At 40.0% G+C, this 23260-nt stretch overlaps 1 protein-coding gene across 2 annotated transcripts in view; it reads left to right on the top strand.

Annotated features, from left to right (window-relative positions):
- The first annotated feature begins 3969 nt into the window (after positions 1 to 3969).
- Positions 3970 to 23260, top strand: part of TJP2 (tight junction protein 2) — an 86238-nt gene continuing 66947 nt past the window's right edge. For both annotated transcript variants that reach the window (XM_087716007.1, XM_087716006.1), the window contains exon 1: positions 3970 to 4134. The gene's annotated coding sequence lies outside the window, so the exon portion shown is untranslated. The remainder of the gene's footprint in view (positions 4135 to 23260) is intronic.

Genomic DNA, 23260 nt, shown 5'->3' with positions numbered 1-23260 from the left:
AAATGATGAGGATTAGCTCTTGATACTTACATAGGGGCTGATATGGCTGAATTTCACAATATCTGGTGTTCTCTAATTAGTCTCTTAGCCTTGGTTTGTTTTCTGTCTCATGAGAATTGCTTCCAAGCTTTGGAAGTGGCAAAGAAGATTCATGTTTTGTGGACTTTTTCTTTTAACTGGGACCTAGTTTCTGTAGCTCCAGTGTCCTTTAATCACAATGCTCTGTAACAATGAGATAAAAGTGGTAGTAAACTATATAAAAAGTCATTTTTCCAATAGTAGCAGCATTCAAATGATTTCCATGTTAATACAGGTTTTGTGTTGTGGAGAAAAGAGAAGCCAAGAGGAATTTGGGTCACACCCTCTTAGAATTTAATTATTTTAATAAAAGTAAATACTTCAAAACTATTTCAATTAGATGCCTTTTTTAAATCAATATTTGAAAGTTTTCTTTCAATTTCTTCTTAAATTTACTTTTTAAACATTTGCTTAGTAGATTTGAATCATGTTCGTGCTTGCCTTATATTTACAATACTCTGAACAAGGCAAAGTTCAACAGTAAAAGGTAAGTTCTTCCTCCTGCCATCATTCCTTGTAAAGAATACATAGTTGAACAATGAAATAGGATCTCTTATTTACTTGTTACAAACGTGCTAAAACTCATCTACTTCTGGAATTCTGCATTTTTTTCAAATGTTAAACATGTTAAATATTCCTTCTGACATTGAGCACTTCTGCATTTTTATTAACAATATTGTCAGATCTGAACATGAATAACATGAGGGAAGCTTCTGGGAATTAGAAGGAGCCTCAAGATTTGCAGAAAATAAAATATGGATGGGAAAAAACTCAAAAGCTCCATTAACAGTGTCATTCTCAGGGGCCATAAATGCTGATTGACTTTAAAAAATCTAAAGTTCTGTACCTCTGACTGGGATGAATGTTTGGGTACATAATGGTATATCTTCTTGACAATATCAGTGAAATGTTCACAATTATTCTTGAATCTGGGTTCCAAAAACCACAAATGAGTCATTCAGATAAAAATGAAATTGATATTAAAAAGAATATAAATGGATTTTGATCATTGGTATTTGACATCAATCTTTTTGATCTGTAATTTCAATAAATTGTGCTACTCAATAACTGTACTCTTAGTACAGTTTCTTGTATCAAATGGGAGCATTGAGCTAGCACAATGACAGGAAGTCTATCCCAAGGAAACTAACTTAAAGGAAGAAGGAAATAAAATCTTAGGGCACCATGATTAATTGATATGACTGATATTATAGAATAGTTCTCTTAACAGTATTGCAGTGTTCTTTTGTTCCCCAATATCTGGAATTTTGTTCCAGATATTCTAGGTGAGCACGTGGAGATAAAGTTTGCATAAAATCCATAAAGAAACACAAACACATAAAGGTTTCTATTTGTGACCTTTGTGGACCTGGACATTTAAGATCTCTCAGATGTGCAGGATCATTTGCAGTATTAATGGAACTGGGGAACATTCAAAAAGGAGGGATGGAGGTCTGAACATTATTGTAGTTCTACAAAGCAATTAGAAATCTTCACTAAACAGGTTGAATCCTAAGAAATATAGGAGAGTCCAATATTGCACAACTGATTGCTTAGTCAAGCTCATTATTAGTTGCTTGCCTTTTGACAGATTTAAGAAGAGAGGGAAGCAGTAGGGAATACTATTGAATCTTGTATCACCTAAACACATCAAATTGTCACAACTGAATTTTCATGAATGTGACTGCATCAAGTAGATCAAAGTTAAATGGATTGAACATTTGCTGATAATTTTGTGAGGAATAATTTGGGACTAATAAAAATCAATGTCACCTTTGGCAGATTTTAGTATTAGATACATAAAGTACACAATGATGGGGTTCATACCATGTACTTTCACTGGACATTTGTCATAGTGTATTATGTAAACTCATTTGAATTATACATAGTCCATAAGTGGAACTGGAAATGGTTGTAAGCTACTGCAGTCTTAAGTAGAGGCACCAATATGGCAGGACCTTTTTTGACATTTTTTGTGGCAGTCATTAAACAAATCACAAAGGTTGATAAGCAAGACTGCAGGTGAACCCATTTTTCTGAATGTAATTTGCTGGAAACCAGCAAAAGTCACAAATCATGGCCATGTGACTGGGATGTTGCAACAAGTTAGAAACGTGAACCAGTTGCCATGAGTTGCCTTTGAGGAATGGGTCATTTCTAAAGTTGATAAAAAATAGAGTCCAAAGTGAAGTCACATGTCCATGGAGGGTGTTTGTGTGACATTTTACAATGGCCAGAAGTACTTTACATGGTATAAAGCATCCATTCTGAGGCCATTGTAATTCCAAACAGTTGTAAAACCACCAGTGGTAAGTCAAGGGCTGTCAATAGAAAAGAGACCACTCTATAACTTAGGCTATTCAAACATATTAACTCAAAATATAATTTGCTTGTATCTTGATGTATCATGGCAGAATCTGGTTATGGAAATACGGTGTGAGATTGTCCCAGGTCTTCAAGTTATGTATGTTCCCAGAGTTACAGTGTTTTATAAAGCAAAGTCAGCCAGTATGTGCACTGACATATGAAATATACATCTTACCCAGGCTCATTCAATGCCTTGGAATTTTATTCAGCTTGTTCTACCTCTACAGACAACATCACAAAAGTAATGGGTAACAAAGTATTATTTACTTTCTTGGTGAGATTGTGCAGGCAGACACGCAATGCCAGCCAAGAGTTACACTTTTCTTTACCACCTTAGCGGCTATTCAGGGGTCACTTGGATCTTTGCAATCCAAACTTGATCACCCTAAGATAGCCATTGTCAGGCTGAACCAGTCTTGAAAGTGAATATCCAGTCCCTCTCCAACTTGTTCAATCCCTTCACAAGGGAGTTTCAACTGCGAACTGGGCTGAAGCCAAACGAAAGCCGCACAATGACGAATGCCCCGGTGTCACCCCTGACTCGACTTCCTTGCCTTCATCAGAGTTTTGCTTTGAACCGGTATTTCCTGTTCCAGTCAGGACCATGGAGTGGAACTGAACTTACTTATTGGCCAGCGTGAAATGCTGGCTGCTACTCGGACTGCTCCTTGGTTACATTTTTCCGTAACGCTTGTTCCTAATCTACGTGAAACTAGGCGGCACCTGTGCAGGGACACGCGTGTCTGCACTTCTGGGGACCGCGACTGAGAAAAAGAGGGCTGAAAGCTGCCCAGGGGTGCAAACGATGCCAACGGATCGAATAGGATCCGGTGCTTTGAGGTTGATTGCAGGGACCTAGCCCGAGGATGATCCAAAGCTCCGAATGGGTGACCGGTTACATTATTAGCACACTTGGCAGTGTAGTCGGGTAACTGCATCCTCTGGGTTTTGTAATCCCATTTCGACGCCTCGTTCTCGGAGTAGCAAACCCTCTGTTGGGTCTGAGGGTGTGAATTGCGCTCTGCAGCCTCTGGGCTTTGTAGTCCCATTTCGACGCCTAGCCCTCAGTATAGCAAGCTCTCTGTTGGGTCTGAGGGCACGAATTGCGTCGTCCGAGATTTCCAACATCTTCTCTGGAGTCCGGATCGAAGGGCGCCGCCTCGCCGTCTAATCACGTCCTTTGAGCCGGCCAGTCCCCTCCCTTCTCTCTCCCCGTCTCTCTCTCTATTGTTTGGCCGGCCGTGGTGTCTTCTGGCTGAACAGTGGTGGCAACTGTGGCTGGGTGGCGGAGGCGAAGCCAAGCCGGGAGGACGCGGCGCTTCCTTCTCCGGGCAGGTGCCTCCCAAGCTGTTCCCGCCGGCGCCTCGTCCTTTCTTTTCCTTTCGGGAGGGTGGGAGGCGAGAGGTAGGAGCGTGCTTACCTGTTTGCGGCGACGGAGCGGCCGCGCCCTGGAGAGAAAAGCCGCCTCCTAGGTTGATTTTCCTGCCTCCTCTCGAAACAGGAAATGGGCTGAGTCAGGAAAGGCTCCAGAACAGGGACTGCCTCCCTTCTCCCGGGCAGCTTGCACCTCAGACGGGCATTGAGAGGCGCGGTTTCTGCTTAAATCGCAGTTAATATCTCCAGGGGCCGTTCCACTTCCCGTCTTCCAAGGGCCGGGCGGTTTTCCAAACGAATTATTTCCTACTCCAGGTAATTGTTTTCTTTTTTTCTTTCTCCTTCTCTTACCTGTTGGGAATGTGGGCGTGTGCTGCGCTTTCTTTTTTCTTTTTAAGTCGCCCTTTTAATCGCCTCTTAATTGAAGGCGTAGAAGAGCGAAACGGCGGAGTTGGGGTGCGCGCGCGGGCGCGCCAGGTGGGGGAAGAGTTCCAGACTCGCGTTCTAAGCGCTTTCCGACGTGCAGGCGAGCGCGCGGGGCTCGAGTCGCAGCGCCCTTCATAACCTCATTTGAGAGCCTGATTGGGAAGCGCCCGACGCGCCCTTTTTCCTGCCGTACTGTCCTCCCAAACTACATCCAAAGGTGGCAAAGCACTACACTCGGGCTGTGTGTGTGGGGGTGTGTGTGTGTTTGGGTATGGCGTGTACGACTCGGTCAGGTCCACGAAGTCGCTATGCGCAAACACTCGAGTGTTGAAGGCTCATAAAACGTGAACCAAAACGTTGTTTTGGTGGTCGTCGTTTTTGGAAATGACCTCTCCGGGGTAGTTTGTCGCGGGATGTTTTGTGGGTTTGACCCCAGAGTTCAACCTCCAGGGGGGATGAATCGAGGAGAGAGAACCGGGTGTATTTTATTTTCTTCGGCTTGGAGTCGTCTGAATTAAAAAAAAACAAAAACCACTGTTCTGACTATATGGCGAATCCCAGGAAAGAGTTAATAAACAGGAATCCGCGTGGGTTGCGCCTGAGTTTTATCCTCTCAAGGATCGATCGTTGCCTTCCAGCCGCTTTTCCCTCCAGGCGTTTGAGTTATGGGTGGTGTTTTCCTTCTGGTTATGCTTTTTGCTGGATGGCGGACTGGATATTTCCCAGGCGGAAGGGGCGCTGTTTTTCTCGTTCGCTCCTGGGTTTTACCCAGTTAAGGGAGAGAAAAGTTTTAATTTGCAGGTTCGAGGTTTCTTAATTGACACGTTTATGGGCCTACAGTTGTTTCTGTTTCCCAATACAAGCGCTTTCGGGCAGGAAGGTGACGGTCGGTAGGAGCTTGAGTTGGGCCTGTGGTGAATCACCGTTTGTTTGCAGAAGAATTAAGTTGAATAGAGTCATGGGAACTTTTGTTATCCTGAGGAAATTGTACTCAGGAAAAAAAAAATATCTCTGAATACCAGCCATGCTTGAAATGGCACATCGGTACCACAGTAAGTACTTTGAAATGCCTGGGTTTGAGAGAGATCATTTCCTGTATTTCTTAAAGGCTGACAGACTAAAGCTCCAGTGTGTTTCACAAAGCAAACAAAATCAACACCCGACTTAGTTACAAGTGGGTATAGGGTATTCCCATTGTTCTTTTCTGAAACATACTAGTTTTTTCCTTTTTAAAAAAAGCAACTTTGTGCTGTGCAAAGCCTAAGGCAGAGTCTTTCCAGTTTATTAATTAAATTGGTTGTTTAAATACCTTATGTTTGATAACCTGCTCTTCAAAAACGTTTTAGAAAGCCATATGTAATTCAGCAGTTGCTGTGAGAACAATGCTTCAGTCTGAATAATGTAAAAGATTTGTCATCCAAAGAATTCCAGCACAAGCAACATGTAAGCTCTTAATAACATGACGTGCCAAAACACAAACACTACTATATTAGAATACTATATTGTAATTATTGCAATAAATTGCTTCTCGGGTTGTATAAATAGCATTCAGATCAAATTGGTCAGCAGTCATATTTAACTTCTGTCCATTAATTTGCATAGATTTTATAAGTAATCATTGTATTGATTAGTATTCCTCTTGAGAGACTTAGTTGGGGTACAATATACACAAAAATAATGTTTAACCAGTATTGGAATAAAAATGCAAACGGTTAACAATGGCAGAGTCATGAGTTGTCATGATTGAGCAAACAAAACACAGCACACAAGAGCTGCCTTGTGCACGAGGTTGGTTTTTTTTTATTGGTAGCGTACAAAAGCATTAGTTTCTCTGTAAGATTGACTCTTTCTACCAGATAATTCTTTAAATAGCATTCAATGAAGGCATACCAACAGAGCTTCAACTTCTCTCTCTCTTTCATTTCAGGACAATGTATAGTAATGAATTGCTATAGGAACTAATAGTTAATCTTGGAATGGTAGAAGAATCTTTTGTCTACAGTACTATTGCTGGTGCTGGTGTGGCAACACTTATCCTAAGTTGTAGCTAGGAATGTTGCTTCTGTAATACAGTACAAAGTTCTCAACCAATTAATCAAGGACTTCAGTTGCATCCTCTCATGACTTATCTTGGTCATCTTTTTTTGGTGCCTTTGGATTTTCTTCTGTATCTATAGTACTAGGTAGATGGATTCCATATTGTGCCAAACTTCTTGTATAAGATATTTCTATGCTGTATCGGTTATTTAGTGATCTTGGATTAACCTGGAATTGCATTTCTTTATCTACCTAAAACTGATAAAATCCATCTTTGCTTGCTTTCCATTCTTCTCCTTCTCCCTCTTTGACTCCAACTTTTAATAAGTCATTTCCATTAGATAGACCAGACAAGAAAATCAACTCCACAAGAAGGTCAAAACTACTTGTATTCAGATTGGCTATAGTAACAGAATATTTCAAGTATGATTGTTCTGAACCTTTTCCTCTTTCTTATAGTTCAGTGATGTATGGAGGTATACTTCCAGCCTCTATTACCTAGGTGACTAATCCTGTACATGTCCATAAAGGTCATCTCCCTTACTGTCTACATACTAAAAATTTATTACTACTTTATTTCTAGTGTGAGTTGGGCAGCCATATACATTTCTTAAATGTATAGTAGTTCTCATGTTACCTTTCATGTTTGTTAATTGTGCACAGACTTTTTAAGGACAGTTCAAATAAATATGCAGGCAAAAGAATTCTAATAAAAGCCTTAAAGGGAACTGTGAGTTCAAAACTCAAAGCTGCCATGTTACAGAACAAAATTATAAAATATATTGCAAGGCTGCAATTTATTTTGTTTGATTTTAGACATGGATCTTGTTTGGCTATATGCAATTACATTTGTAATTTATTTTGAAGAATCTCATTTTAAGTGTATTGTTATAGTTTATAATGCTCTCCTAACATCTTAAATGGATTAGTGATAAACTATACCTACATAATTAGAAATGAATTTGTTTCTAACTTGTAACTTCCTCCTTACAATAGTGAAATAAAATGTTATGAAAAATACATTAACATTGTGCTTCTAAGGCTAAGGTTTTATATTACATGTGGATATAGATCCAAATGACAATATTGGATTAGCCGGATAAGCTCAATAATTTTGACTTGGACTCTAACTTAATATTGTATAAGGTGACCTACTGTAACTGTGGAAATGGAAGTAAAATAGAGTACAAATTACATTGCTTCTGATTCTTCCATGTTGCTTCCTACTAACCATGAAGTCTGATTGAACACTTCCCCTCTAAAATTAGTTAGTGCAGCCTCTGATTATGCAAAATTAGAGTTTGCAATAAGCACAAGACGGATCAAGGAATCCTGATGCTAAAAGTGGCTGCAAGATAAGGAGTAACTTTAATAAGATTAATGGGATTATACTTGTAAAAGGTATTATATTCAAGTAACCCATAATTCTTCAAAAGTGGAACTGCACAGATTGTTTCACACAAGGGATATTGTGACACAAAATTAAAATACTCCTCCTTGTTCTCCAATTTGATCTTTTTTTCCAAACTCTCTGGAGGTCTTCAAAAAGAACATACAGGTGAAACTTGAAAAATTAGAATATCGTGCAAAAGTTCATTTATTTCAGTAATGCAACTTAAAAGGTGGAACTAATATATGAGATAGACTCATTACATGCAAAGCAAGATAGTTCAAGCTGTGATTTGTCATAATTGTGATCATTATGGTTTACAGCTCATGAAAACCCCAAATCCACAATCTCAGAAAATTAGAATATTGTGAAAAGGTGCCATATTCTAGGCTCAAAGTGTCCCACTCTAATCAGCTAATTAAGCCATAACACCTGCAAAGGGTTCCTGAGCCTTTAAATGGTCTCTCAGTCTGGATCAGTAGGAATCACAATCATGGGAAAGACTGCTGACCTGACAGTTCTGCAGAAAACCATCATTGACACCCTCCATAAGGAGGGAAAGCCTCAAAAGATAATTGCAAAAGAAGTTGGATGTTCCCAAAGTGCTATATCAAAGCACATTAAAAGAAAGTTATGTGGAAGGGGAAAGTGTGGAAGAAAAAGGTGCACAAGCAGCAGGGGTGACCTCAGCCTGGAGAGGATTGTCAGGAAAAGGCCATTCAAAAGTATTGGGGAATTTCACAAGGAGTGGACTGAGGCTGGAGTCAGTGCATCAAGAGTCACCACACACAGACGGATCCTGGACATGGGCTTCAAATGTCATATTCCTCTTGTCAAGCCGCTCCTGAACAACAAACAATGTCAGAAGCGTCTTACCTGGACTAAAGAAAAACAGACCTGGTCTGTTGCTCAGTGGTCCAAAGTCCTCTTTTCTGATGAGAGCAACTTTTGCATCTCATTTGGAAACCAAGGACCCAGAGTATGGAGGAAGAATGGAGAGGCACACACTGCAAGATGCTTGAAGTCCAGTGTGAAGTTTCCACAGTCTGCTTTGATTTGGGGAGCCATGTCATCTGCTGGTGTTGGTCCACTGTGCTTCATTAAGTCCAGGGTAAACACAGTCTACCAGGAGATTTTGGAGCATTTCATGCTTCCTTCCGTAGACGAGCTTTATGGGGTTGCTGACTTCATTTTCCAGCAGGACTTGGCACCTGTCCACACTGCCAAAAGTTCCAAAACCTGGTTCAATGACTGTGGGATTACTGTGCTTGATTGGCCAGCAAACTCGCCTGACCTAAACCCCCAGAGAGAATCTATGGGGCATTGCCAAGAGAAAGATGAGAGACATGAGACTGAAGAATGTAGAAGAGCTGAAGGCCGCTATTGAAGCATCCGTAACACCTTAGCAGTGTCACAGGCTGAAAGCTTCCATGCCACGCCTCATTGAGGCAGTAATTGCTGCAAAAGGGGCCCAAACCAAGTATTGAGTACATATGCATGCTTATACTTTTCAGAGGTCCGATATTGTTCTATGTTCAATCCTTGTTTTATTGATTGCATGTAATATTCTAATTTTCTGAGATTGTGGATTTGCGGTTTTCATGAGCTGTATGCCATAATCATCACAATTATGACAAATCACGGCTTGAACTATCTTGCTTTGCATGTAATGACTCTATTTCATATATTAGTTTCACCTTTCAAGTTGCATTACTGAAATAAATGAACTTTTGCACGATAGTCTAATTTTTCGAGTTTCACCTGTATATCAGTGTTGGTGAACCTTTTCAGTGCCAAATGCCAAAACAGGAGCGCATGTTCATGGGAGCACCCGAAACCAGAAGAGCAGTTCCCTGGCATGTATATGTGTGCCTGGAAGCTGAGCTTCCAGTTTCCAAAATGCACATGCACGCTGGTCACCTAATCTTCTGGGTTTTGGTGCGCATGCATGTGCGAAGACCAACTGGCCGGCACACATGTGCATGCTTGAAGCTGGGTGCTCCATTTCCAGATGGGCACATGCACACAGGGAGCTGCTCTTCCAGGTTCCTGCACTCCCACGTGCGCAAAGACCAGCTGGCCGGTCTATATAACTATATAATATTTTTTCCAATTCTATTGTTTTCTGTCCATGTGAAATTAGGTGGAATGTTGTGTAAGGGCACATATTCTCCTCAAGCCAAAACAGCAGTTCACCTGAAATGATTATATATTAGATCAGTGATGATGAACCTGTGCACCCATCTCAAAAATATCATGACTTTTTGCACCACTATTCACAGGTATCCAACAATTTTCCTCAAAACCATGCCTTGTTCTTGTGCTATTTTTGAAGGTTGTGGTGGCCATTGCAAGAGTGGAATATGCTTTTCTGCAGTTTCCAGAAGTCATATGAGAGGGCTCCGCACTCACTTGGCCTCCAGAGCCTCCCAAAATTGTGTGTGAGAACAGGATATGCATGAGTTTGCCTTTTTAAGTGGCAGCTTTGGTGGTTTAGTGGTGGAAAATAATCAAGAAGATAAGCAACTTAGAACTAAGGAGAAATTTCCTGACGGTTAGAATAATTAATCAGTGGAACAATTTCCCTTCAGAAGTTGTGATGCTCCAACACTGGAAATTTTTAAGAAGATGTTGAATAACATCTAGGGTTTCCTGTCTAAGAAGGGGGTTGGACTAGAAGACCTCCAAGGTCCCTTCCCACTCTGTTATTCTATTCTATTCTAAAATACATGGTGAATATTGTCACATCTGGATTAGTTAGACTGATCCTTTTGTTACACAGCTAAAGATTTCTGGGAACTATACTGGTTACTTCTACCTATCATGACTTAAAATCAGCAGTCGGAAGGCAAGTGAGGCTGTGCACATGCCAGATGTGCCAGATGTTCTCAGTGATTTATAAACATTTTCTTGCCAAACACATCATTGCTGTAAAAGAGCACTTGCTGACTAGTGGGGCTGTGTAGCCTGCTTAGTTCTGAGCACATCTCTTAAGCATCTGCTACTAAAAAGGTATTTTTAATTTTTTCTTTCCTCTTAGCTTGGCTCATAAAGTATGGAATGTCATGGAAAGCATAGTGAATGAATCTTCGGTAGCTCTTAACATCATTTGAAAGATGAAATCACCTGCTTCACCATTAGAGCTTGGAATATTATAAGCCTTGGAGGTTTATTTGAGGATTAGTAAATTGGAGAGTGTCCATTATCAGACCAGGCTTAGGACCATGTTTCTCGCTTCATTTCCATTAGAGCTTTATTCATAGATCCCTAGAATTACATAACAGTGACGTTTTCAGAGAAGCTGTCAGGAACAGTTTTACTCATTTTCCCCAAATGTTGCTATTTGTCCAGCTTGCAACATATGTAATCCATTTTGAAAAAGCTTGCTGTAGTTTAGTCAGCTTGCCCAGACAAGATGATTTCCGACGCAGCAGCCAAATATAGTTTGTAGCTTAATTCAACACCGCATTAAAAGATTCAGGATGAAATGTAAGAAGTACGTTGCTATTCTTGAAGCCGCCGTTGGAATCACTCCTCTTAATAAGAGAGAAATGCTACCAGTGGTTCGACATGTAAATCTCTGGCAGCAACCCGGGTGAGTTCTAGGTTGGGTGAATGAGTCATTGCAAAGGTAAATATTTACTCTGAATCTGTCTGCGGATTTGTAGCCTTCATTATGCGTAACTAGTTATATTTCTTCAATGGCAAAAATGTAATGCTCTTGTCTAGTGTATATTTGGCTAAGATCAGTCAAGGCATGATGGGTTACAGCATTGAAGCCTCTGGTTAAGCATTTGGGATGAAAATAATACAGTGAAACCAGTGCAGATTCAGTGCAGGGGCAAGTCTAGATGGGGATATAATGGCATTTCTCCTCTTGTATATATAGGAATAGTCTGCACCCAGGCAAAACAGAATGTACCAAATCCTTTAGGAAAAATGTTCTTATTGGAAAAAGTGAATTATGTATATATTTCCTATCCCTTATTAAAATAAACCTCAATGTATATCTTCTAAATCTGTTCTATTTTCCTGATTCAACTCTATCTACTCTCTGTTGCTATTCTTTCACTTGATATTAATGTTTATTGTCCTGTAGCTTTTTCTATTCTGCCTTTTGTTATTATACACAAACTTTATGCTTTAGCTTTCTACTATTTTTTCCCCTTAGATGTGACTTTCTTTCAGATAGGATCTCTATATCTGTTCCAGGATCTTAGTGTTATTGGTATTAATCCTGGTCATCATCAACCACCTCTCCCTTGATTCAACTCTGCTGTAGTTGGTCTCTGTTATCAGCTAGTTCTGTTGGGATGGGCTATTTCTGGCGGGACTGTTTCAGATGTTGTGTCTTCTAAACCTTTTCCGTTTCAGTTTATTTAGATGAAACATTGCTACTGCTAGAGTCTAGTGCAGAAATGGGTTCCTACCGGTTGGGACCGGTTCAGCCAAATAGGTAGTAACTCGACCTGCCATGCCCCTGAACTGGTTCTATTGTGCAGAAGCATTTTTTAAAGTACTGCGCATCCGCAGCGCGTCCCTGAGCGAACCGGCAGTAGCAGCAGCTGGAACCCACCCCTGGTTCAGTGATCCACTGCCCAGGCTACCTTTACTGGCTTCTGTACCTCCTACCTGGGCTCTTCTAAGGCTTTAAACAGTCAGGAGCCCTTTCCTGCTGAGGTTTTTTTTTTTAATTGTGTTCACTTGCTCTGCATTCGACCCATGTGGTGACTGTGGGCTCTGTTGTTATAAGCCATGCCATAGACTCAAGCTACTCCTGGCCATCTTGCCGATTCTTCCTTTTGGCCTGGTTGCTTATTTTACTTGCCAGCCCTTGGCTGCTCTACTACCTTAGGTGTTGATGCTTTCTGATGCTTTGCTTTCCTTCTTTGAGGAAATATTTTCAAATGTTTACTTTCCAATGTGTCCTGAGCCTATTTCCCATCAGTTTAGCTGATATTCCATTGGACACCTTACAGCTTTGTGTCATCACCCCAGGCTCTTCACAAGTCAACACTGCTATCATAATGTTTGCCTTTACTAAAACCACTGCAACTTTCTGGGTTTTCTCCTTCTGTGCTATTACTACGATGTCACCTTGGAGTTCCTGGCATCATTCTCTTGTTGTTGTTGTTGTTGTCATTGGCTTGGAGCATCCAGATAATGTATCTAGGTGCCTTCTTACTTGTTTTCTTTTTCACTCTTGTTTTTTCTAATTGTTTTTGAGCTTCTTAACTATCCTTTTTCTTCCTAAAATTTCTGGGACACAAGTTTCTCAAGCCTCTTTCATCCCACCGAGATTCTTTTTAAAGGGCTTGATTTTTTTGATCAGCAAGAACTTTTATCCGGTGAGACTTTTAATTTTTTTCCTGGGAGAAGAAGGATGCAGTCCCTTGCATTGACCTGGTTCTGTCCACTTATATTTCTACTTCATGTATCAAAGGATCCATCTAGAGTTTACGTGCAATAGGCAGCCTATACATGTAGTCCTCAATTTACAACAGTTCATTTAGTGACCATATGAAGTTACAACAGCACTGAAAAAAGTGACTTATGATTGTTTTTCACTTATGACCATTGCAGCTTTCCCATGGTTACATGATCAAAAAGATGTTTAGCAACTGACTCTTACTTATGACAGTTGCAGTGTCCTGGGATCATGTGATCAGCTTTTGTGATTTTCTGACAAGTAAAGTTAATGGGCAATCCAGATTCACTTAACAACCATGTTACTCACTTAACAAATGCAAAGATTCACTGAACAACTGGGGCAAGAAAAGTCATAAAATGGGGCAAACTCACTTAACAAATGCTTCACTTAGCAACGTATGTTTTGGGCTCAACTGTGGTCATAACAAATAAATAAATAAAGCAGCTTTCTGTTTCTAAATTTTAAACAGATTTTCTGATCCTTTTGAAAAATTTTAATGTTTTAAGATCGCATATATTTTCTGTAATAAGAGCTTAGCATAAAATGCTTTGATGCTTTGGGATTATAGCCAAATAAGCACCAGGCATTATGTATAGATATCTCTCTCTCCCTCCCTCCCTCCCTCCCTCCCTCAGGGTAGACTACATAATGCTTCCTCCTCCAGTTTTATTCCCATAGAGTATGAGATAGGTTGAGGTAAGGATCAAGGGATAACCAAATACGGCTTCGTGGCCACATGGGAAGCAAATGGAGTCCCTTGCTGCATTAATAGATGCTGTCACTGGGGTGTTCAATTGTGCCCGGTCACAACTGCCTGGTGCTGCAAGTGTAAGGTTTTGTGCAAACAAACAAAAGATGTTATTGAATGATACCATTAGGTAATGCTCCCTGTGACTGGTCCAGAGTCATCCAATATGTTTTCTTTGCTGACTGTGCCCTTGAATCTGGAGCGCTGGTCTTAATCTGACACTCTAAAATTGCTACATTGCACCAGGGTATGTATAGGGGGTCAGGCATTTGGGCATTTCTTTGTCTGCAATGCAAGCCAAGAAAGTTCCATTGTTTCACGGTCTCCCAAGTTGTTGCATGCAGTATAAAAAGAGTCTCACACTGAAGCCAGAACAAATGTACATGTTCTCTCTTTGGCTGTTAAGGGGTCATTGGGCTGGTAATGGATTGATGATACGCTTCAGGCAGTTGAGGAAAGTATGTCATCCACCATAAATAAGGCTCTTGTAGCTTAAAGAGGAGGTTGGTCTTTTTAAAAATCCACTGCCACAATCTGACAATCAGGCTGGTCAAGCTAGTATTGACCATACTATTGACTGCCAACAGAACCTGAAAATGTGTGGCTTGTGCTGCCTTGTATTGTAGCTTTAATCAAATGTACGGTATTTGGTTCATTTGCAAAATCCTTCAGGGAATCAAATTCCCCATGAGGGAATGAAATTCACAAACTACATTTTGCTACTATAAAAAGCATCATTGAAATGCAAATAGCTTGTTGATTCCAGAGAAACACATGTGTGTATAGTATGCAAACAGCTCCTTTCGGCTTTGATGTATATGGGTGCATTTCAATTATGTTCCTTTAGGTGGCAGCCTTCCATTATGATGTAATTGTGATTCCTCTAAAATGGGAAGCTACACACTGTGTATAAATATGTAAGAGTGGCCCTTTGATCCTACTAATGAAGTATTATTAACTGCAATAATATTGTGGAAGATAAATGAGCCAAAATCTAGCCCCATGGTTTATAGAAAGGGAGGATAGTTTTTAGCCCTCCTCATGCTGTGGCATTTAAATTCCTGGATAATTAGTCACTGATTGATTTATTATGTGCCATCAAATCAGTGTCAACCTTAGTGACTGCACAGATATATTTCTACGAGAAAATCTGTCTTAATTTGGTCCTTCACTTCTTCCAATAGTGCCGCTGTAACTGAGTCTATCCACTTTGCTGCTGCTCGGAGTTAGGACGGTGCTGAAAAAAATGGACTTGTGACTGGTCCCTGAAATTATGCCCATTGCAGTGCCCTCCCCTGCAGTCAGGTGATTAAAATTCCACACTGCAGCCTTCCTGAAGTTACCACGCAGGGGCATTTCAACTCCCCCATCTGCCTATCTTCCCCTATCTCTGTCCTTTGGGATGCCCTGCATTCCATCACATACTTCTGCACACACTCCCCTGCCATTGCCCCCCCCCCCATTCTCTACAGATAACCTTCATTTTCTCCTTCCTCCTGTTGCTGGATCAGGTTCCAGTTGCTGAGTGCAGCGGAGGGTGATAGGGTGCCACACCCTGGTATGCTGAAGAGAACTTGCCAGGCCCAGCTGGAAAGAATCAGAGGGGATAGCGAGAAATCACCCTCTCTGTCACCAGGTCAAGCATAAACCTTAACCTTCTCCACAATCATCCCACTAATGGCAGAGCTGTCCCAATCCCAATTGTGGTCATAGGTTTGAAGACTAGTTGTAGTTTTAGTTCCCAGAGCTCCTTAACTTTTATTATTTGGTTTAGGGGACTTGGAATCCAGCACAGTTTGGCCATCCTGCCTATGATTTTGCCACATACAAAAATACAGTCTAACTCATGTTAAATGCCTGTTTATCCTGATTTTTGTTGTTGTTGTTTGTATGTTAGCTGTGATTACAACTGAACTTTGGTAGTTTAGTTCAATTTAATCTCTTCAGATGTTGTTGAGGGCAAAATATAGATTAATTTCTAAAATAGCTGTTGAGAAGATATGTGGAAAAGTCTATGGAAAACAAATCTTAGGCCATCTATTCTAGCCAATAGAAAATATAGCAGTGCTTAAAACTTTGGGAATCCATTTTTCAATATTGCTACATTGTTTTCAGTAACTGGTGTGCTCTCTTGTTTAGCATAACTGCAAACGAATGTTTCCAATAACTGTTGATAAATCCTCCACATGGGGTTGGATGAATTTTAGGTTTGCCCTTTTTATAGAACAGCTGCATCTTAGAGATGTTGATGGGCATCCTTTCACTTCATGCCCTTCTATGTCATTTCTATAGAATTAAGGCCAGGACATTATCTTGGCCGCTCTTATTCATTAATTTTCTTGGTCTTTACCCATTCTTTGGCCTTACGACTTATGTCTTTTGGGCTGTCGTCTGGTTGCATGACCCACTTTCTCATTAGCTTCAGATCATAAATAGATACTATGACACTTTCCTATGGAATTTGCTGGTACATTTCAGGGTTCCTAGTTTCATCAATGATGGCAAGATGTCCTGCTCCAGAGGGAGTAAAGCAGGTTCAAAACCATAAGAGCCAGTTTGGAGTAGTGGTTAAGATGCTGGCTTAGAAACCAGCAGAGTGTGAGTTCTAAACATTCCTTCATCATAGAAGCTGACAGGGTGACTTTGGCCAATCATTTTTTCTTAGCCCAACTCACCTTACAGGATTGTTGCTGGGAGAAAATAGGAGTATTAGGTACTGTATGTTCACCACCTTGAGTTATATTTAAAAAGGTGGGATAAGAATTTAACAACAATAACACTGTCACCACTGTGTTCCATAGATGGGATAAGATTCTAATGCTGGAAGGCAGTGTTTGCTTTTTGCCAAATATAATACTTTACATCTAAGCCAAAAAGTTCAATTTTTGTCTCATCCATACATAGCACATCCTTCCGAAAGCCTTCTTGGCTATCCACATGAACTTTTGCAAACTGTAGATGGGCAGCAAAGTTCTTTTTGGACTCTTCTTGGAACCCTCGTTGTTCAGTGTTCTAATGTTTTTGACACAGTTGTTTAATTTATCAGTGGCTAAGACACTGAGCTTGTTGATCAGAAAGGTTGGCAGTTCGGCGGTTCGAATCTCTAGCACTGCATAATGGAGTGAGCTCCCATTACTTGTCCCAGCTTCTACCAACCTAGCAGTTCAAAAGTATGTAAAAATGCAAGTAGAAAAATAGGGACCAAATTTGGTCGGAAGGTAACAGTGTTCCATGCGCCTTCAGCGTTTAGTCATGCCAGCCACATGACCACGGGGACGTCTTCAGACAGCGCTGGCTCTTTGGCTTTGAAACAGAGATGAGCACTGCCCCCTAGAGTCGGGAACAACTAGCACATATGTGCGAGGGGAACCTTTACTTTTATGCAGAAATATTAAAAAATTAAACGGGTTCACAAAGTTTTAAACAAAACTGTACATTATCAAAGCTTGGTCTAGTGGAAACCTGGAGACTCCCACTGTAACCATGAACGTCTTCTAGGTGACCTTGGGACAGTCTCTCCCAGCTCATCTTACAGGGTTATTGTGGGGAAAACAGGAGAAGGAAGGTGTATTGGATATGTTTTCCGCCTTGAGTTATTTGTAAAAATAATAAAGGAAGGATACATACATACATATTTTAGTATTTAGTATTTTAGGCATAATACAGTTTTCAGTAGTAGCATCAATTTTAAATGCTTAATTTTAAAAGTTATAAATTTAAGTCAAAGCAATAGTATTACTTTAGACTGAAACAACTTCACTTGATTCCTGTCCTGTCTTAGAGATATTGGAATAATAATTTCAGAGTAGCTAAATGTTTACCATAAGAATTATTGCCTTCTTCAAGAGACTTCAGATGCCAACGCCCATTTTGTGCATATGTTTCAACTACACACCCAGGATTTAAACATACCACGTGAAAAACAGTGCAGGAGTAATTAAACATGATCATTCTACCATCAACTGGGAGGAGATGTGAATGATAAAGATTGTTGTTGAAACTTTGCTGCATTTTTAAGATTTCTACAATACTATTCAGTGTACAGGTTTCTTTGCAGGTAATTCTTGTTTGCATAAAAATGGCTCCAGGGGAGATGTGAAGCTATATTATATGCTAAATGAGAATTAAAATTCTGTGCCCAAGCATCTCAATTCCAATTAAAAATCTGCATTTGGAGACCTACATCACAAGCAGAAGTAATTATATACATTAATAAAACTTTAGGAAAATATAGCAGTTAAAGTTGTAAACATGATGTTGAATTATATTCCTTAATTATGGAATTAAATATTAAAACTGGGATTTGGCAAAGGGATTTTTTTACATAGAGGGAAACAAATTTCATATTAAATGGAGTGTTCTTTATTGATATTCAAATGTCTTCATAGATTCAGGATTTTATTATTATTTTATTTTGAAATCCTTATTTGCAATCATGAATATGAGAAACTTTTTTTAAAGATATACAAACATGTTCCAGTACTACAATGTTATGATATTTTTTTTCAGTTTAAGCACAGGAACTTTATGAGGACACTTTATTTTAATTACATTTCATTTTGGTCTTCCGAATTGCTAAAGAGGTGGGCATGGTTCTCACCCACCATCTTTTCCTGGGAGATAGATTAGGATTAGATGGGTTCCATGGCTGAATGGATCTTGGTTTCTCCAGAACAGCCACAGCCATATTGCTTCTCTTGCTCATTCAGTCCCAGGATGATGATATGTGCTAAAATGAACAATGCAATTCTAATAATTTTTCATTCAATTCTTTATTCTACATTTTGCCTTAGAAATAAGCCAGAAAATTCCTAGACTTTTTGTAATTTGCTTTTGGCCCCTCTGTTATTAACTGTCTGTCATTGAGAAGCTGGCTGTTGTTGTACGCTAGTAGAAATAAGACATGTCCTGTCATAAATATCTTGATGTATAAAGTATGAATCCTATTGTATGTATGTATGTATGTATGTATATGTGTGTGTGTGTGTATGTATGTATGTATGTATGTATGTATGTATGTATGTATGTCTATAATTGTGAGGCGAACCTCCGGTACGTGTGCCAGAGGTGGCACTCAGAGCCCTCACTGTGGGCATGTGCGCCATCACCAGCTGCTTTTCTGGTTTCTGATGCACTGGCCACCTGATCTTTGCAGGCACCGGAGCATTGGAAAAGAGCCTGAAAAACGCCCCCCAAAATGGCCTGAAAGTGACCCCAAAACACCCAAAAAGCAGATATGTGCACCCCGGCCAGCTGATCTTCGGGTTTCTGGCACTCCAACACACACACACATGCACACGCGTTCCGGCACTCACTGCTCTATAAATTAAAAAAAGTTAGAAGCTGCAGCAGAGCTCTATAGCTTGGAGAAAAGTTGTTGCACAGGAAATAAATATTTGTGATAGTCAGAATGAAATCCCCTTGAATTCAACCGTTCTTACTCTGAAGTAGGGTGGAACAGCAGCTACCCCCACTAAGACATCCTTCACAGGTATTACACTAAAACTTACCCAAACATAGGCTTTTAATTATGCGGATTGAGGGTTATGGAAATTGTCAAAAAATATCTCTGAAGGGCATCATATCGGAAATACAATCGCATTCTACCTTAATTGTGTCTGGGATGTGAGTCTACTTATGTAGGAGTAAACATTTGAATGTTTTTTCTATCAAGCAGTCTTATCAAGAGTGGTATTGTGAATGAGTGTTAATTTTAATTCAGCGTCAGCATTATCTGGAATTCCAATAGCTGCAAGGATCCAACTCAAATTCAAGTTGCCTTCATTCAAGAATCAGAAAAAATAGCTTTGGAAAACACAAATGGGCTAAAACCTAAGATAAATGGGAAAAATGTGATGAATTACAGCTAGTCCTTGCTTAATTGGCTACCTTGTTTAGTGGTTATTTAAAATTACAACACTGTTAAAAAAAAACCCAATCCTTACATTTATGACTATTGCAGCATCATGTGATCACATGGTCACCACTCTTGTGCTTCACAACCAGCTTCCAATAAACAGGATTAATGAAAAACATGGAATCAAAATCGCAAGTCGTCATCAGGAAATGACTCATTTTATTAACCAAATGGGAAGTGATATTGTGAGTCCATCGCAGTCATGTGATTTTCCACTTAGCAACCATGGTGCTTAGCAACGGAGTTGCTGGTCACAGTGATCACTAAGCAAAGGCTACTACACTGTGTTATTTACATCTCAAAATGATTTGTTATTTATGATTTTCTCTTTGAAATGAGGTCATCTGTATTGTGAGGATGGTTGTAACATGTTAAGGTCAGACTTTTGCACACCCAGAACTAAGCTTCAGGGTACAATTCTCTGTGTCTGTTCTAAAATAGAGTAAATTGATAAATCAGTATCAAAGGCAGTGCAATTTTCTTGTTCACTGCTGGTTATAAAAGGATCTCCATCCTGTGCAATAAAATGTACACTCATAGAGCCGTACAGAATTTTAGAACAAAATGGAGGCCCTATTTCTTTTGAAATATCCCTGTCTGATTAAATCTTTCCTTAAAATGGAAGGTCCTTGGATTCAGAAGGGCAACAGATTGGGGAAAAAATATTGTCTACCAAGAAGTGATTGTAATTTAGCAACTTCAGAAAGATTGTTGTTGACGATAAAGAAAAGCTGAATATTTTCAACTTCAGCTCATATATACTGTAGGTTTTGGTTTGTTTTGGCTTGCTTATCACTTTTTATTTAAAACATACTTTGCAGTCTGTATTCTGCAGACTGTTTTAAAAATGTGCCTATAATAGCTTTATACAGTTTTGAGACGCAGAGCATGGAAAATTTCTGTGGCCTGTTTCTCTTTGACTAATATCTTTATATCCCTCCCTTTTCCCATCCTGGAGCTCAGAGCAGCCTACTGGTCCCATAGAACAGTGTCCTTGTCAATTCTTCTCTGCTTTTTAGTTCAGGGTATCCAACCTTGGCAACTTAATGACTTCTACCCCCAGAATTCCCCAGCCAGCCATGCTTTGGGAGCATCTAATCTGGGAGATGAAGTCCACTGGTCTTAAAGTTGCTAAGGATGGACACCCCTGCTTTAAGTGATATATGGCAAATTATTGGGGCTTAATCAGAAATTCAGTAGGTTCTCTTTCCCCAATTTGAGATTCAGAGATAAAATATCTTTCTTAACTGACCTTCAGGTTACCCTGTAGACTCTGTTGGGGGAAATCCCTATTCCTTAGCTGCATTGTTTGTCCTTCTCAAACTATTCTTAAAATATGGATTTCAGAATAAAGTACACAAGCAGGATAAGAAATCTAAAGCTTTGTGTGTTTGTATAGGTTAGCTGTAGATTTGTATGTCAGTGCCCTTCACCAAATTTGCAGGTGGGTAAACTTGCAGATAAATTGATAGTCCTTCTGAAAGATGTAGAGCAGACTTAGATATGAAGCAGGCCATAACTGTATTTTATTTTTTTAATAGTTAATTAACCTTGGAGCAGCATATAGGTAGTGTGATCAGAACAGCACAAATATCTCTGTAGAAAACCTGTTGTTATTTTTAAAGTCTTTTTGATACCCGGGGGGAGGGCTGAAAATTAATGGATGGTACGTTTGTTAAACTTAGCTGAACTTTTTTGTGGTATTGACAGGGGTGAGCTGCTGGGGATTTGCACGGGTTTGGGTGATCCTCTAGCTAAGTTTCTGCCCGGTCTGGCGAACCCCCAAATGCCACCCCTCCCTCTCACCCACTCCTCCCTTCCCCTCCCAGAAGTCTCCACATGGCTTGTTCATCATGCACAAGTGCAGGGCCCTCGGGGCGAGCAAAAAATGGGCCTGTTTCCGGCCTCCGGAGCCTGGGGGAAGCAGTTTTTGCCCTCCCGGATGCTCGAAAATGAAACTGACCCCCGCTGTGGGGCAGGAGGCCGACTAGGCCATACCCACCATGACCATGGTCACCCAGCAATGCAGCAATGAACCCGTTGCTGGAACTTTTGAAGCCCTCCCCAGGTCTTGATATGTCCAAGCAACAAAGCCAAAAATTGCATGTCTTGAAATCAAGGTCATGGACATTGAGAGATTGCAGACTTGGATAATTTGGTGTATGGATGTACTGTATAAAAGGTGTATAGGATGTAATTCCTCTGGTGTTGTTAGCTTGGGGTGGAAACTAAATGCAGCCTACTAAATAAAATAGAGATACAAATGGTGACAATATCACCATGCTTCTGATTTGTGAAATAAAGATTGCAAGAAGTAATTTACTATAGGGGTGTATGTGTATATATAGGTCTTTCATAATTACATAAAGTTGGAAATTTCCTGGTTAACAAGCACAGTCCAGTTCTGTTTAGGGTGTGGTGGGAAAGGATCAGAGTCATCCAGCTGGTTGTTCATCACAAAGCTATGAATAAGCAAGGGTGCTAGAAGGTGAATTATCCTTTTAATGGCACTCTATGAAATGAGTCGATGGATGGAGAAAAAAACAGCCAAAGAGAAAGAGAGAAGCCTACATACTAGGCTTGGAATTAATTAAAAGTTAGACTTAATTGACATAGCTCTACAGGAAATGCCTGTAGGTAGGAAGCTGAGGAGAAGTGGTTAGTGGGCCTGGAATTGACTGAAATCATTATATATGACCGGCTTAAATAAAGAAATTATGCTTAGAGTGCTTGTAAAATGCCTGGTTGAACAAATATCTGGGATTATATGGCTGAGCTCAGTATGAACCAAGTTCATTTCTAGAACTTGTTTTCCAGGTGAAATTTGTTCCAGAGCATATGAAGTGGGAGCTCACAGCTTCCTTTCTTTAACCCCTTGTAAAGTACTTTTCATTTGAATTAACAACTAGATTTAGGGAGGTGCCTGTTCCTCTTCTCCAAGAGTGAGCAACTTCTTCCAAGTACTATGCACAACTATGTAATGACATTGATTTGTTAAAAAATATATATCCAAAATGTCACAAGATTTCAGCAATCTCACTTGCACAATTTCATGTAGTAATGGCAGTTGTGCAGGATTTTCACTTTTCTCTGTAATCTTGCAAGATCCCATATGAAAATTCTTGTGAAATGTGGTAGGCTTGTGATATTTTTGTCATTAAAAGAATTATATAATGTTTATTTATTTTTACTTCTGAAGATACTATCTAGAGGTGTCCTGGTGTTATATTCCTGTGTTCCATTTTCCATCACAGGGTGGCTGTATATGTGACAATACAGACAAAAATCTTCTATTGAAGATTTATTTATTTATTTATTGGGTTTATTTGTATGCCGCCCTTCTCCAGGAGGGACTCAGGGCGGCGAACAATTCAAAGGGGAAAGGGATAAGCTAGTTTCAAGGCTGAGAATTATAAAACAGAAAGCATGGAAATCCTGAAGCTATCCATCAACAACTACCATAGCACCTGAACAGCAGAATGACCAGGAGTT

Source organism: Thamnophis sirtalis, unplaced genomic scaffold (assembly GCF_051295495.1).
Source record: "Thamnophis sirtalis isolate CommonGarterSnake01/CBP01778 unplaced genomic scaffold, rThaSir2_p1.2 scaffold_5, whole genome shotgun sequence".
Classification (NCBI taxonomy): Eukaryota; Metazoa; Chordata; class Lepidosauria; order Squamata; family Natricidae; genus Thamnophis; species Thamnophis sirtalis.
This window is presented reverse-complemented; position numbering and strand designations above follow the sequence as displayed.